This window comes from Rattus rattus, chromosome 3 (genome assembly GCF_011064425.1).
Source record: "Rattus rattus isolate New Zealand chromosome 3, Rrattus_CSIRO_v1, whole genome shotgun sequence".
NCBI lineage: Eukaryota > Metazoa > Chordata > Mammalia > Rodentia > Muridae > Rattus > Rattus rattus.
In genome coordinates, this window is record NC_046156.1 from 223,034,160 (window position 1) to 223,051,213 (window position 17,054).

Genomic DNA, 17,054 nt, shown 5'->3' on the forward strand with positions numbered 1-17,054 from the left:
TGTCAAATGCTTTCTCAGCATCTAATGAAATGATCATGTGGTTTTTATCTTTCAGTTTGTTTATATAGTGAATTACGTTGATGGTTTTACATATATTGAACCATCCCTGCATACTTGGGATGAAGCCTACTTGATCATGGTGGACGATAGTTTTGATGTTTTCTTGGATTTGATTTGCAAGAATTTTATTGAGTATTTTTGCATCAGTATTCATAAGGGAAATTGGTCTGAAGTTCTTTCTTTGTTGGGTCTGTGTGGTTTAGGTATAAGAGTAATTGTGGCTTCATAGAAGGAATTTGGTAGTGCTCCATCTGTTTCAATTTTGTGGAATAGTTTGGATATTATTGGTATGAGGTCTTCTATGAAGTTCTGATAGAATTCTTCACTGAACCCATCTGGACCTGGGCTCTTTTTGGTTGGGAGATCTTTAATGACTGTTTCTATTTCTTTAGGAGTTATGGAGTTATTTCAATGGTTTATCTGTTTGTGATTTAACTTTGGTACCTGGTATTTGTCTAGAAAATTGTCCATTTCCTCCAGATTTTCAAGTTTTGTTGAATATAGGTTTTTGTAGTAGAATCTGATGATTTTTTGAATTTCCTCTGATTCTGTTGTTATGTCTCCCTTTTCATTTCTTATTTTGTTAATTTGGACACTCTCTCTGTGCCCTCTGGTTAGTCTGGCTAAGGGTTTATCTATCTTACTGCTTTTCTCAAAGAACTGGCTTTTGATTCTGGTTATTCTTTGTATAATCCTTTTTGTTTCTACTTGGTTGATTTCAGCTCTGAGTTTGATTATTTCCAGCCTTCTAGTCCTCCTGGGTGTATTTGCTTCTTTTTTTTCTAGATCTTTTAGGTGTGCTGTCAAGCTGCTGATGTATGCTCTCTCCAGTTTCTTTCTGCAGCCACTCAGAGCTATGAGTTTTCTTCTTAGCACAGCTTTCATTGTGTCCCATAAGTTTGGTATGGTGCACCTTCATTTTCATTAAATTCTAAGAAGCCTTTAATTTCTTTCTTTCTTTCTTTCTTGACCAAGTTATCATTGAGTAGAGCATTGTTCAATTTCCACGTATATGTGGGCATTCTTCCCTTATTGTTATTGAAGACCAGTTTTAGGCCGTGGTGGTCCGATAGCACGCATGGGATTATTTCTATCTTTCTGTATCTGTTGAGGGCTGTTTTGTGACCAATTATATGGACAGTTTTGGAGAAGGTACCATGAGGTGGTGAGAAGAAGGTATATCCTTTTGCTTTGGGATAGAATGTTCTATAAATATCTGTTAAGCCCATTTGGTTCATAACTTCTGTTAGTCTGGCTATGTCTCTGTTTAATTTCTGTTACCATGATCTGTCCATTGATAAGAGTGTGGTGTTGAAATCTCCTACTATTATGTGTGAGGTGCAATGTGTGCTTTGAACTTTAGTAAGATATCTCCTATGTATGTAGGTGCCCTTGTATTTGGAGCATAGATATTTAGGATTGAGAGTTCATCTTGGTGGATTTTTCCTTTGATGAATATGAAATGTCCTTCCTTATCTTTTTTGATGACTTTTGGTTGAAAGTTGATTTCATTCAATATTAGGATGGCTACTCCAGCTTGCTTCTTTGGACCATTTGCTTGCAATGTGGTTTTCTAGACTTTTACTCTGAGGTATTGTCTGTCTTTGTCTCTGAGGTGTGTTTCCTATAGGCAGCAAAACGTTGGGTTCTCTTATTTATCCTGTCTGTTAATCTTTGTCTTTTTATTGGGGAATTGAGTCCACTGATTTTGAGAGATATTAAGGAATAGTGATTGTTGCTACCTGTTATTTTCATATTTGGAGGTAGGATTATGTTTGTGTGCTTCTCTTCTTTTGGTTTTGTTGAAAGGAGATTACTTTCTTGTTTTTTTTCTAGGGTATAGTTTCCCTCCTCGTGTTGGGTTTTTCCATTTATTATCCTGTGTACCTCTGGATTTAGAGAAAGATATTGTGTAAATTTGGTTTTGTCATGGAATATCTTGGTTTCTCCCTCAATGTTAATTGATAGTTTTGCTGGATATAGTAGCCTGGGCAGGCATTTGTGTTCTCTTAGGGTCTGTATGACATCTCTCCAGGATCTTCTGGCTTTCATAGTCTCTGGTGAGAAGTCTGGTATAATTCTGATAGGTCTGCCTTTATATGTTACTTGACCTTTTTCCCTTACTGCTTTTAATATTCTTTCTTTGTTTTGTGTATTTGGTGTTTTGGCTATTATGAGATGGGAAGATTTCTTTCCTGGTCCAATCTATTTGGAGTTCTGTAGGCTTCTTGAATGTTTATGGGCATGTCTTTCTTTAGGTTAGGGGAGTTTTCTTCTATGACTTTGTTGAAGATATTTACTAGCCCTTTAAGTTGGGATTCTTCACTCTCTTCTATACCTATTATCCTTAGGTTTGATCTTCTCATTGTGTCTTGGATTTCCTATACGTTTTGGGCTAGGAGCTTTTTCCATTTTCTATTATCTTTGACAGTTGTGTCAATGTTTTCTACGGTATCTTCTGTTACTGAAATTCTCTCTTCTATCTCTTGTATTCTGTTAGTGATGCTTGCATCTATGCCTCCTAATCTGTCTCCTACACTTTCTATCTCCAGGGTTGTCTCCCTTTGTCATGTCTTTATTGTTTCTATTTCCATTTTTACATAATGTATGGTTTTGCTCAATTCCTTTACCTTTTTGGTTATGTTTTCCAGTAGTTCTTTTAGGGATTTTCGTGTTTCCTCTTTAAGGGCTTCTGCTTGTTTACTTGTGTTTTCCTGTATTTCCTTAAGGGAGTTATTTATGACCTTCTTAAAGTCCGCCATCCTCACGATAAAATGTGATTTTAGATCTAGATTTTGCTTTTCTGGCGTGTTTGAATATCCAGTGTTTGCTTTGGTGGGAAGACAGCTCTGATGATGCCAAGTAGTCTTGGTTTCTGTTGCTTGGGTTCCTGTGCTTGTGTCTCACCATCAGGTTGTCTCTGGTGTTAGCTTGTCTTGCTGTTTCTGATGGTGGCTTGACCTTCCTGTGGGCCTTTGTGTCAGCACTCCTTTAGACATGTTTTCCTTTTTTCTTTCAGCCAGTTAAAAAATATGAAACACTTCACGAATTTGTGTGTTATCCTTGCACAGGGGCTATGCTAATCTCTATATCGTTTCAATTTTAGTATATGTGCTCCCGAAGCGAGCACTTTCTTTGACCTTTTACAGAAAGTTATTTCTGGTCCATTTTAAACTATCCAGAACCTTATATTAAATTTAATAATTTTCATTTTATATAATCATATGGATATATAGAAATGCAAGTTGTAAAAAAGAAAAGCCAGATTTTAGTATTTGCTTGGCTTTGTTTTGGTAATGTAAGTTAATAGTGAGAAAATATTTTTCTTTTAGAAGAGCTATTTTAGATTTCTTATTGAAGACACTACTCAAAATCTTATTCATTTATTAGTATAAATTCCCCATGATATTTGCTAGCATTTTGAGTAAAATCTATTTAATTATTATGTTTTGAGTAATATCGAGCAGAGGGAAATAGACAATGAATTGATACATTGTTTGTAATCTCCACTTTCTCCTTGGGGTGACTTGAACTTAATTTTTGTTAAGGACAGAGGCCAAGAAGTGTAGATGAATGGGATTGTAAGGAAGATGGAAAGGAAACAAAACAAGGCATTACATATTAGGCAGTGTTCTACAGGAAACAAAGCAAGACATTACATACTGAGCAGTATGCTACAGAGAAAATCCAGTGGCATTTCCTGGAATTGTATCATGTATGCTTCTTGTATTTTTACAGATACAGACATGGACCATGAAACAGAAAACAGAAGTTTCAGTTTGTCAAGTTGTTCAATCAATTCTTCAGTCAGTATGAGATTTGGTATCATTGATAGTATCCTCAGTCAGGTATTGGATGTTTGGAAACTGAAGGTAATCCTTCTGCCTCAAATTTGCTTCTTATTTTTCAATGTAAAGTTCAGTTCCATTTGCTATTATTTATTGATGGGATGTGTTTTTACATTTAGATTGATTTTCAGCATAACTAAGTCAGCCTCAACTTCCCTTCTGTACTACCTCATGGTGTGCCCATCACAAAAACAAATATAGAGCAAAGTGCAAGACAATGAGAGGAGCTAGCTGTGCTCTCATTTTCAGAAGAATTTATTTGGTATAATTGATTGGGAAACAATGTTTTCAACTCCATTTTACTGCACACATCAGACTAACTTCCTGTCAACTATAGTAATACTTATGATTTCAGTATGCCTTAGTATAGCTGTCTGGGGACAAATGAGACATCTGAGAGACAAATTGTTCATTTCATCTGAAATCAGAGATTATGTCTGACTCACTTGCTGTAGGTTGTATTGTATCAAAATAAAGTTTCCTTTTAAACCTTAGTTGACCCTAATTTAAAGATAATAATTTCATATTAGGGATGCTGATAGCAAAGTTCATGTCAATAGTCATAGTATTTTTGATTTTGATTCATCTCTCATCCTTTGTGTCAGCAGATGAAGCTCCTGACTGGCTGTGGTAGCACCTGTACTTTATGTGTTTTATTTATTTATTTTGGTTTTCTTTTTTTTCTTTCTTTCTTTTTTTTTTTGGCAAGAGTCATATACATTTTACTGGTTTGTTTCAGACATCCTGGAGATTTAAAAAGGTGTCCATGAAGCCATGGATGCTGGTGGCAGGAGGTGGCAGAGGGGTGTGGACATGAGGACAAGGAAGACTTGTTTACAAATTCAGAGCAAACCCCCTCTTGGAACTAAAATAGTCATCTTTTAACAAAAACCCAAAGTCTTTGCTTGGAGCAGATGCAGGTCAATGGCAGGGCAGACAGCACAGGCCGCATGGTGTACATACTACTACTGCTGCATGTTGTTGATCATGGCCAAGATGCTCATCTTCTGGGCAGAGTCCACATCCTCACTCTGCTTCTGGGCCATTCCTGTGCCCAGGCATAGAGGCGCCTACAATACTTGGCATCATCAATAGTGTCCTCAAAGAATACCTCTTTCATCCCCAAGAAAGCCATCCCCATCAGCAGAGTCTGAGCCTGCTCGATATTGCTTTCCAATCCTCTGCAAATCCAACTGATCGGCCACGTCCTGAAGGCCTCCCTGAAGATTTTTGCAGATCTTCATCAGGTATTTCACATTATAAATGGACGGAAAAAAAGATTCAGGATGTGAAAAAAAAAAAAAACTCGTGTTCTTCTGGCAATGGAGAATCTGTAAACAGATTTACCATACAGCCAAAATCATAGCCACTGTGAAATGACTTGATGTTGTCACAGAGAACTATTCCTGATGTCATAAGCAGCTCCAGAAAGTGCAGCGTATTGATCCCTCCCTCCTCATGTTTCTAGAACTGCAACCCTGGGTCTATGGAATCCTGTGAGTACATATCCTCAGTCAGGTTGAACTTGAAGTTAACTGCCATGTTTTGATTCCAGAAGGGTACTCCCCATTTTCATTTGTGAATGTAAGGCCCAGCTAGATGATTTTTAGAAGATCAGCATCACACCACAAAGCTAATATTGGTAATCTATGGACCTTCGAAATTCACCAATTTGTCGCACAACAATACCTAGAAACTCTGTGTCCATAGCAATAAAGCTGTATGTAGTTGAGGACAATCTCATGGATCTTTCGCATCTCTTCCTCAAGATTGCTGGCCCACACCTCACAGATGACCTGACTGTTTTTTACAAGTGCTACAGGCATCCTGAAGGCACCTGAGGAGCCACTGTGAGCCAACTATGTAAAAGAACAAGCCTCCTTTCATTTGAGTTAATCGTCTACACTGGATCCAATCCTGGCTGGCAGTCCCGCTGAGTGTGGGCCGCAGTGGCCCTTGATCTCAAGCTCTCCTTCCTTGCCCAGGATCCGCTCCATGCATTTTGTTTTGTTTTTGTTTTGATTTTACCTTAGTACTGACATCTTGTTTTGTAGCCTGTTCTAGGTAAATGTTGTACAGGATAGAGTTTCTGTCTGCTGCAACCTCATAGGGTCATTGAGGAGACAGGACATAGGTATCTGTGACATATCATAGGGAGTACCAAAATCCACTGTGTAGATGAACTACAGTTTTGAAAAACAGTAACTGTGATGTTCACACTGTGAGTTCACTGGAAGTCAGGGAGGGGAAGTCCTTCAGAGATAGTGTTGGCCTTTTCTGTCTTCTTTACACTTCTTATTTATTATCTGACATGACTAATTAAATATTAATTTCTTGCTCATACTTTTGCCTGTCTTTCTCCAAGACTGTAATTTATCAGCACTTGGGTTTAATGTAAGACTTCTTCCCTCCATAGTGACACAAACAACTCATTAAAGGGAAGACTCGCATGCTGCAGGGGACAAAGAGAAGTTTCTAGAGATGTGCTGAAAATTACTCTGTGCCAAGAGAAAACCCAACCATTTATGAGTTGCAACTGATCAAAGGGAAATGCCTATTTAGTAGAATGTCTTTTTATACACAGTCAAACTGCTGTTCTGTGTTTTGAAGATTGATGGAACTTTGTCATAGAAAGATTGGAAAAGGCATGATATTCCCAACACAGAGAACATCAGCTGCAAAGAATAGAGAACAAGCATGGCATGTAGGCGTGGCTCTGTACTGTGGTGGTGGGGCAATAACTAAACAAGAAGAGATCCAGGAATCTAGGGGCAGTAAGAGTCTGATGAGCTGAAGGCTTCAGAGCAGATGGCTCAGAGGAAGAAATGTGCATCCAAATTTGGAATGCCAATAGGACGAAAGGTAGGGAGAAGTGGGGGCTACAGCCTATTTCTGTGGATGGTGTCTTTTCCTAGGCTTTTTCTTGTGTTATTTTACTTGCTTCCCTGCCTTCTCATACTGACAGTGACCCTGGGGATGGCTTTAGATGTTGAAGGAAATAAAACAAATCCTGCTGCCATCATGTGTGTCTTCTAGTGACGAGGGGGAAGAATCAAGCAAGGAAAGAAAAAGAGGAAGGAAGCCCAGGGGCTGATGGAGTGGCTTAGTCAGTAAGGTCAGGAGGGCAGGAGCACCAGCTCAATCTCCAGCACCCAAATGGTAGGCCATGGTAGATGCACTTCCAGAAACAGAAGGATCCCTGTGAAGCCCTGGCTAACCAGTGTAGACAAATTAACAACTTCGAGGTCAAGTACGGAATACCATATCAAAGGAAGTGGACAGTTCTTGAGGTTAATGCCAGAGGTTGCCCATTAGCCTTTATGTACATGTGGACATGTGCATCTGTACACACACACACACACACACACACACACACACACACACACAGAGAGAGAGAGAGAGAGAGAGAGAGAGAGAGAGAGAGAGAGAACAGCAATGCTGTGGAGGAAATAATGAACTAAAGGGGCATTCAGTGGCCAGTGAGGTAGGGAGGAGAAGGCCACTTGGAGAACAGATGCTACATATTCATCATCCTGATCTGAAATCCTATTTGTATCTGGAGGTGCAATGACTTCCACTGACACCCAAAACAACAGGCTTGGGGTGCCCCTCTACCTGCTCCTCAGGAAAGGGGCTGAGTCCTATCATGTTTAAATCCCACATTAGGAACATAGTGCTCAGAAGAACAAAGCCTTATTTTTTGTTAACAAATTCTGTCTTCAAAAACATCAACTTATATTTCCTAGTTTCCTGTTTCTTAGGAAAGTGACATGAAACATGTTCCCTTTTCCCAAAGCAGCCTTCTCTCCCACTGAGCTCCTGCAGTACTTCCCTGTGGGAAGCCACCTCCTTCCATCTGGGATAAGATAAAGGGCCTCTAATGTCGTGCTGCGGACCTCATAATGAGAACTACCAGCAGGCCTGGATGGAGGCCCATGCATGGACCTGCAAATCTTTAATAATTAATGGCGAGGAGACAGAAGGTATGATACATGCATTTTGTTAATATGGAAAGTCCCAGTAGATTTTCAGTGTTCAGATTTAAACTAAACAAGAAATGAAAGCTATATTGTTTTGGGCTTTTGTGTGTATCCTGGAATCATTTCAGTTTGGATAGAGATAATGACTCCTTTGGGATCAGAGGGTTTCTGAAAATTATGGCTACATCCAGGCTTTGGATAAATTGCAGATAGTTGTAATAAGGGTTGACTCTGTGAATAAAGGTACTCCAGGAGAGGAAGGGAGGAAGGGAGGAAGGGAGGAAGGGAGGAAGGGAAGGAGGGACGAAGGGAGAGAACACAAATTCTCTGTCTTTTTCTAGCTATCTTTATCAAAAAATAATTGACTTATACAATTCAGAGAATCAGAGAGGCTCCCAAATCTATAGTTGACAGACTAGAAACCCCAGAGACGCAGAGAAAGAATTCTTGTCAAGTGCCTGAATGCCTGACAACATGGAGAACTGATGATATAAATTCAAGCCCACATCTGAGTTCAAAGGCAGGAAAGACCAAGGCCCCAGGCTGGAATGACAGGCACAGAGAATGGAATTTCCTTCACTCAGCTTCTTTGTTCTAAGCAGGTCTTTGGCCAACTGAATGACATCCATCCACATTGGGATGGTAATCTGTTTTCTCTATCTATCTGTTCAAACATTAATATTATATATCCTCTCAGACATGACCAGAATAATTCTTAACTAAGTACCTGACATTATCTGACCATTCATAATGACATATAAAATTAACTATTAGAGTAATGTTATATAGATCACTTATATATAGATCATTTGTGGTTAGTGGCTTATGATAAAATGTACAAATTGAAGATTGAGGAGGGTGGTTAACAGCACTGACTGCTCTTTCAGAGGACCCAAATAGTGGCTTACAAGCACCCTTAACTCTATTTCCAACTTATCTGATACCCTCTGCTCACCACCATGGGCACTGTATACACATGGTGCACAGACTTATATACTCAGGCAAACACCCACATACATAAAAGTAAAACTGAAGTACTCAAGTTAATAAAAATAAAATAAAATAAAATAAAGGCAAAAAAAAGTAAAACTAAATAAATTGTTAAAAGAAAAGTACAATATCTGGAAGGCAGGAGAGTTGGCTCAGCAGTTAAGAGTACTTGCTGTTTTGAGAACCTGGGTTTGGTTCCCAGTACCCATGTCAGGTGGCTCACTGTCATCTCTAACATTGTTTCCAAAGGATCTGACAGCCTCTTATAGCCTCTAGGCACTAGGCATGCATGTGGTGTAAACTCACGTGTGAAGGAACTCACATAAAAAATCAAAAATAAATAAAACTAAAGAACAAAAGTACAACCTTTGAAAAATTATAGCTTTCTTTTTCAAGTACAATACTGCTTGGTAATTTTGTCACGGGGGAGCACAATGAACGTCTAGAAGCATGAGTTGTGAGGACTGGAGGGATGAGTTGCCCAGCCTCTTCACCCTGAAGATGTGAAAGGCAGAGCCAGTGCCATAAAGTACTGACGTGCTCAGGTAGCAGCGGAAGCATGCTTCCAACTTAGGCCTTCTGACTCGCTCAATTCACCTACTTGACTGGCAGAGATGAGTACATGAGTAGATAATTCATGTATACTCTTAATGATCTCCTGTCGTCTCAGCATGCTGCCTCTGTTGCTAACGATTAGCATTTATTTGGTCTCCATGAACCTTAGCTTATTTGTTTATAATATGCATGGCATTGGTTGACTTTCCCACTGCTCATGTATCCCAGACTGACCTTGAGCTTGCTATGTGGCCCAAGCTGGCCTCAAACTCATGATCTGCCTTAACCCCCAAAGTGCTAAGATGCAGGCAGATGCCACCACGCCCAGCTTGGAGACTCTTTTCTGAGACAATAAAGACAATGGTGGAAATAACCTGAGGCTTTTCCATGATCATCTTGTCTTGTGGCTCTGCTGTCTCTTTAGTCAAGTCCCTCATCTCTTCCCTGCCCATCCTGAAATACCTAAGTTCTCTCCTCTTGGAGTGTGCTCACGTGTGTGGAGAAACCAGAGCAAGATATTGGCGTCTTCCTCTTTTGATTTTCACCTTATTTTCTTGAGATAGGGTCTCTCACTGAACTAAAAGTTTGCCATTCTGCCTAGACTGGCCAGCCAGTGAGTTCTCTCTCAAGATTCACCTGTTCCTTCACTACCCACCCCAGCCCAGTAGTGGGGCTACATGCATGCACACTATATCTGGGTTTTTATATGGTTGCTAACGATTCAAATTCAAGTCCTCTTGCTTGCACAGCAAGCACTCTTATCCACTGAGCATGTCTCCAGTCTCAAGAAGCATTTCATGATGCTCAGTTATAAAGCATAAAGCTTCCCTGCTGTCCAGTGCCTCTTGCCAGCACACTGTTGACCATGTCTTCCCTCACCTCTCTCTCTCTCTCTCTCACCTCCCCACCCCCCGCAGCAGTCAATCTCAACCTTAAATACCAGTGTATGTACTGTACCTACATCAAGGAAGAGGTTCAACTCATGTTTAATGTTATGTAGGTAGATGACTATTTCTGAAAAATGACCATGTGTTTCAGGATTTTGAAATCTGGTGGGCACAGGCAATTTTTGTCTTGAATTAAATAATGATGGTATTAACATTATTTTCCATGAGCCAACTCATGGAAATGGCCACGACAAAGCCTTTGCTTCTGCTCTGCCAGGGTGGGGCAGGGTGGGGAACACATGGTAGATGACTTCCAAGTCTCATCAATGACTACAGCTTGAAACCAACCCACATGCTATCTATAGCATATACCTGAAAACACATTTAAACAAGAGACCTCCAGAAAGATAATGCTGCTGCCTCCAAAGACTGTCTGGAGTCTGCGTGTCCACAAGTTGGAGTGTACACAGGCAGCCTCTTCTGGAGAGTGGGGTGTGAAGTCTCCCTGGGTAAGTAGAGGATAGCAGGTGAGCCACGCTAAGAGTCTCAGAGGGGTTTGAAGGAACTCTAGCCAGCCTAAGCATGGCCTTGCTGATTTCAAGACCAGGAGCTTGCCATGTCCAGTGGGTGTGCCAACTGTTAGCAATAGCAGGTGACTGTCCTGTCACAGCACATCCCAAGCCTACAAGATGAGAGAAAGAATGGTGTCAACTGCCTTATATAGCAGTGTCAAGTCCCAAAGTCCAGATGGCCCAGACAATACAACCATCTATGAAGCAAGGTGAACCCTGAAGAAAATTCTCTTTCAGGAGAAGAAGGTATAGAAACAGGAGGCAAATTCTAGCAGAAAATGGGCTTTGCCATGTTAATATTTCTATGAAATGAATGGACACTGGCCACAAAGCAAAAGTGCTTCTCAAACCCTAGTGTCAGAACTCTAAGAGAATCCAACAAATCAGAGAGATTAATGCCAAATAAAACAAAATTAAAGATTCTGATGACCTAATCCAAATTGATGAAGGGTGTGCCACAGAACTGTATCAGAATTATTGAAGAATTAGCGTGGATACCTAATATTCTCCATTCTCCCTCATCCTCTAACTCACCAAGCAGAAAGGAAGAGACTCTAGAGGCACTTGTGTCCCTGAATCTGACTGTCAAACTATTGAAACAATAGACCCCAAAGAAATGAGAACTTCCCCAAGCATCTTATGCTGAGAGAAAGAGAGAGGATCAGCCAGAGAGGGAGCTTGTCTCCTGGAAAGAGATTTCACACAGTTGTATGGAATGAGACTAAAACCCAGATAATGATGAGTCCATAGTAGGCAGGACCACAACCTGACTGGGACTGCTTAGATGTGCATATCTGTCACTCTCCCTCTTAAAGTGTGATCTCACTTCAGGGCCTTGAAGATGGATTTGATGGGTTTTCTGGATTAATTACTCCAAAAAGGCCACACTGAATAAATCTCTTTTTTTCTGCTTTCCACTTTAATTTGGCTCTTTTTATTGGCTTATTGAGGATGTTGGCTGGACCTTACTTGGAACATAGCCTTTGAACACCCCCCCCCCGAACATTTAATAGAACTACTGACCCTGCCTGATGTTTGTTCTTATTCTGTGGTTGGAGTGGGGTGGACAGGCAGGGGTGACAGGTTAATGGTGTTCCAACAGGAAAACCAAGTCACTTGCTTGGTAAGTGGGAGCAATAGGCATGAAGGGAAGAAAAGGGTTTGCCTCTGGAGCATGTCTCCACTATTGTCCAGGTCTGGCTGGGCTGGAACTCTGCCGGTGCTGTCACTACAGTTAAGGAACAGGGACTGCTGCCCTGTTGGAATTCTAGCAGGAAAGAAATGGCACATTGAAACAGATTGTTGAAGAGAATAAGATGAATGGAATTTTTACAGCAGGTCTAATGAAATCAGACAAGGATGGGGAAGCACCAGAGTACAATGATAGGGAGATTGACAGCATGACAGTCTCATGGGGCTGCCACTGTGAGCCATTTCTCACCAAGGACTCTGAATGTGTGGTGTAGTGGTCCTTACTCAGTGGAATTCTTATAGGGATAAGCAAACCCATCTTACAGACGAGACATGCCAAGAAGTTTCCATATATCCAAAAGGTACAGAACTAAGAATTAACTCCAGATGTCATGTCGTTTCAGGACACAGCCATTTCATTGTTCATTCAAGACAATAAGGGAGGGAATTAGACACCTCCAGAAGACATCTACTTATTTCTCGCCAGAGTTATGTCATGGACTGCTTGCATGACTCCCTTATACAGCTCCCTATATGCCTCCTACTCTTCCCCATGTAGCTTCAGTGCTGATTTCTGGTGATGCAACAGTCTGAGGAAATCATCACAATTATAGAAGCCAGGGAGTGCAAACTCAGGGTTAACATCTGCTCAGCACCTTCCTGCTGTGTCATAACATAGCGGCAGATATACTGAGGACAGAGACATTGAGGGAGAAGGAAAGGAGTGGAAAGGAGGCAAAAGAACAGGGTCACCACTTCCTAAAAACTAACCTGATCCATTAATCTATTTACAAGGGTGATGCTCCATGATGTAGTCAGTTCCTGAAAGTCCTCCTCTTTCAATACTCTGCAATGCGCTCTGGAGGAAGCATTCAAATTATAGTAGCAGGGACGGCGAAGCTTGGCTCTATCCTACCTAACAAAAACTAACAAGTTAGGGATAACTTTTGGGTTGACCAGATAGTGTTTTTTTTTTTTTTAACTAAAAATGTTCTTTTGTGACACATTCTTTCATGGGAATGGTCAATTAATATGGCAACACTCTGTGTTTCAAGGATGACAACATATTTCTGGTCTATTGTGTACTGGCTTTATAATTTAGTTCTGGGTACACTTTAGTTTCACTGGGTTCTGCATTCTTGAGAAATGTCCACAGATGCTGATCATAATTTACTTGGTCCTAAGATTAGAGTCCAGGAATGATAAGTCCTGAGTACATGCTCTCTCACATAGCAAGTGTTTAGAAATGGGTTGAATGACTGAGTTCTTGTGAACTCATGATGCAATTCAATTTCAGTTATGATAAAATTAAAATATGGCATTATTCAGGGGTGACTAAATCATCTGATTCTGACTGCATGCATGGATGAATATAAATTACAAAGAGGTCTAAGGGAGTGGATAACATCTTCTGCCCTCTCTACCTTGCTTCTTCTTCATCCTATGGTGTCTTCATCTATGATATGATACACCAGGGAGCCCCTTACCTGACTCTAACATGGGTTTGGTACTAAAATTCTCAACATCCACATCATAAAATGTAAATATTATCCAGTGGGTGACAGGGCACAAGGGACAGCATCTCTGATCATTTTTATCAGTTCTACCTTCTTGTGAGATATGCTGATGGATGAAGACCTTGGTTAGCTATGAAGATGGGTTGACTTATGGGCTTTGGATGAGTAATGAATCCTAGTTTAGGACTTCAGAGTGATGCACCCCACACATGTGGAAGGTCTGGAGAGAATTCACTACTCTGACGGCAGGTGACAGGCATGCTACGCTGACTTCACAGGAAAGAAGGAGAGACAGCCAGAACCAGAAATAAGCTTAATAGAGAATAATAACTGTGAATTTAAAAAGGGCAAAACATGGAAAGTTATGGGGAGTCATAGGAGACCACTGGGTGCCTCCATGTATTGTCCCAACTTGCCCCTACCTCGCAGATTGCAGTCATGTTATATATCTGTTTACCTTGATTTATGAACACAATGTGTCCTTTCCAGATACCTCAGTTGGTCTAAACCTCTTCCATGCAGCTCTGCTGGTATCTGCTTCTTCCAGGCAGCTGGTCCGGTCTCAAAAAGCCTTTGCAGCTTTGCGTGTCTGAAAGTCTCCTTTGAAGCTTAGCTTTGCCCCCCTGAGAGGGACTCTTAGCTTTTATTTCTTACTCTGACCTTCTGAATTTAGTCAGGTTCAGGGATTTCCTGAAGTTATTTTGAGTTTTTACCTTCCTGTAGCAATGAATAGCCTAGTAAGAGCACCAGTGGAAGGGGAAGCCTTGGGTCCTGCCAAAACTGAACCCCCAGTGAACATGATTGTTGGGGGGAGGGTGGTAATGGGGGAAGGATGGAGAGGGGAACACCCATAGAGAAGGGGAGGGGGAGGGGTGAGCGGGATGTTGGCCTGGAAACCAGGAAAGGGAATAACAATCGAAATGTAAATAAGAAATACCCAAGTTAATAAAGATGAAAAAAAAAGTCCAATTTTCAAATGCTACAGCTTTTAAATAAAAAAAATTTAAAAAAAAAAAGAAGAAGAAGCTTCCTGCAGAATGCAATGATGCAATCTTGGAGGAAACTGCTGCACATTCTCAGACACATTTCCATCTTTTTTGTTTGTTTTTAAGACATGCTCACACCTCACTGGCTTGTAACTTGAAAAGTGAGTTAGAGAGCTAGCAGTGAGCCCTATAGATCTGCCTGTCTCTACCTCCTGATTGCTGGGTTTATAAGCAGATTGATTGATTGATTGATTGATTGATTGATTGATTGATTGATATAGGGTCTAACTATGTAGTTCTGAATGTCCTAAAACTCACTACATAGACCAGGCTGGTCTTGAACTCTGCCTGCTTCTGCTTCCCACGAGCTGAGATTAATTGCCTGCATCAGTACACCCAGTCCTGCTTTTTATATTTCTTTAATATGGGTTCTTGGAATCAAACTCAAATCTTCATACTTGCAAGGTAAGGTAAGTACTTTACCAACTGAGCCATCTCCCTCATCCCTTGATGAACACTTTTTTTAATTTTTTACTTATGTGTGTGCCCATGTGTGATAGGTTTGTGCATGTGAGTACAGAGCCTGAAAAGGACAGACCAGGGCATCAGAACAGAGCTGAACTTACAGGTATTTGTGAGCCACCTGACGTGTACTGGGAACCAAACTCTGGTTCTCTGTAAGAACAATATGTACTCTTAAACACTTAGTCGTCTTTCCAGCCTCTTTAATGAACATTCTTAAATGCTAAAGGCACATAGCATATATGTGGTATAAAATACAAAATTGCACAGTATATTAGGTTATAGCTGAACACATTGGACTATCTATGATGCCCTAGTTCTATTTATTTTTCATGTATTTATTCATTCTTGTTTTATATATTACACCCTTTCTGCAGTTTCCCCTTCCTTCTCACCTCTCAGTCCCTTCCTCCACTCCCCTCTCCCCTACACCCTCTATTTCCTGTCAAAAAAGACAGGGTTCCTGAGGATGTCAACAAAACATGGCACATCAAGTTGCAATAAGACTAGGCTACTCCTCTCATATCAAGGCTGGATGAGCTGACCCAATAAGAAGACAAGGATCCTAAAGTTGGGCAAAAGAGTCAAAGGCAGCTCCTGATCCCACTCTTAGGAGTTCCACATGAAGACAAAACTATACAACCATAACATATATGAAAGGGCCTAGGTTAAACCCATGCAGGCTCCCTGATTGTTGGTTTAGTTCTGTGAGTCTCTATGAGCCCAGCTTAGTTGATTCTGTATTTTTCTTGTGATGTTCTTGACCCATCTGGCTCCTAAAATACTTCCTCCCTTCTTCCTCAGTATTTCCCAAGCCCTAATGTTTGGCTGTGGGTTTCTGCATCTGTTCCTTTCAGTTGCTGGATGAAACCACTCTAGTGACAATTATCCTAGGCTTCTGACTGTGAATATAGCAGAATATTATGAGGAATCATTTTATTGGCTTTTATTTTTATTTTATTTATCCATTTATTTATTTATTTTTGTGTTTGGTTTTATCATAGGTCTCCAGGTTCCCAAGTCTCTGGGTCCTGACCCTCAAGGCAGTGCTTAGAGTACAGGACACAGACAACAAATGAATCTTGCTAACCCAAGATTGAAACAAAGTTCTTTTCACACTGTCTGTGCTCAGCCCTCAATGTCTTGTTTCGGTCCCCTCCCCTTTCAGTGTGTTTATTTTAAGATAATATTTCATGACTTACTGCTAGTATGATTGGTGCTCATAAAGACATCTAGATAGTTTCCCACATGACAAAAAATAGGCTCAGGCTATTGAAACCAAACAAGTCTCTTGGTGATCACATATGAAGTGTTGGCAGACATATAGAAGCTATGAGGTGCCCTAAACAGCAAAACTCTTGGCCTGATGCTGACACACAGGCCAAGTGTGTCTAGTGCCTGGGAGTCTTCAATTTCTGCAAAATTTTGCTGTCTGACACATAATGTAGGCTAACCACATGGAAAGATATGCAAACTACTGAAAGCCTTTCATGGTGGAGAAATATTTCATGTGTTCTGCATCCATCCGTGGGTCTGCAGGAGATTGAGATGGGGGGAATTGATTCTATTTGGGGGATGGTAATAGGGTCCCATGGGTGGGGGAGGTCTGGGGAATGTAAAAAGGTAGGTGCTTGGAGGTTCATAGTAGAGAAGTAGGAAAGGATGGCAACCAAGTCTGAAGACTACGCTGTGGCAGGAAGGAATGAGGATAGCCCCAGCCCCAGATGTGTGAGGAGGAGGATAAAAAAGCAAGTCCTAGGTGAGGAGCACCATAGAATAGAAGGTAAATGAGGCCGTCCACACTCAAATTGAAGGGCCAAGGCTCTCCATGGGGAAGATAAAGGAGGCCACTTTCACCCAGCTTCCTGGGACTCATGCCCCAGGGCCTGCTTTGCTGATGACAAGCCTACACCTCAGAGCTCCTCTGAGAATCTGACCTTTATGCT

General features: G+C 40.9%; 1 non-coding gene and 1 pseudogene across 1 annotated transcript; both read right to left on the bottom strand.

Moving 5' to 3' along the window:
* Positions 1 to 3,086: 3,086 nt before the first annotated feature.
* Positions 3,087 to 3,190, bottom strand: LOC116897416. The gene has a single exon (XR_004387458.1). It is a non-coding gene; the product is annotated as a U6 spliceosomal RNA (small nuclear RNA).
* A 1,683-nt stretch (positions 3,191 to 4,873) lies between these two features.
* Positions 4,874 to 5,734, bottom strand: LOC116895726 (annotated as a pseudogene).
* Between the last annotated feature and the right edge of the window lie 11,320 nt (positions 5,735 to 17,054).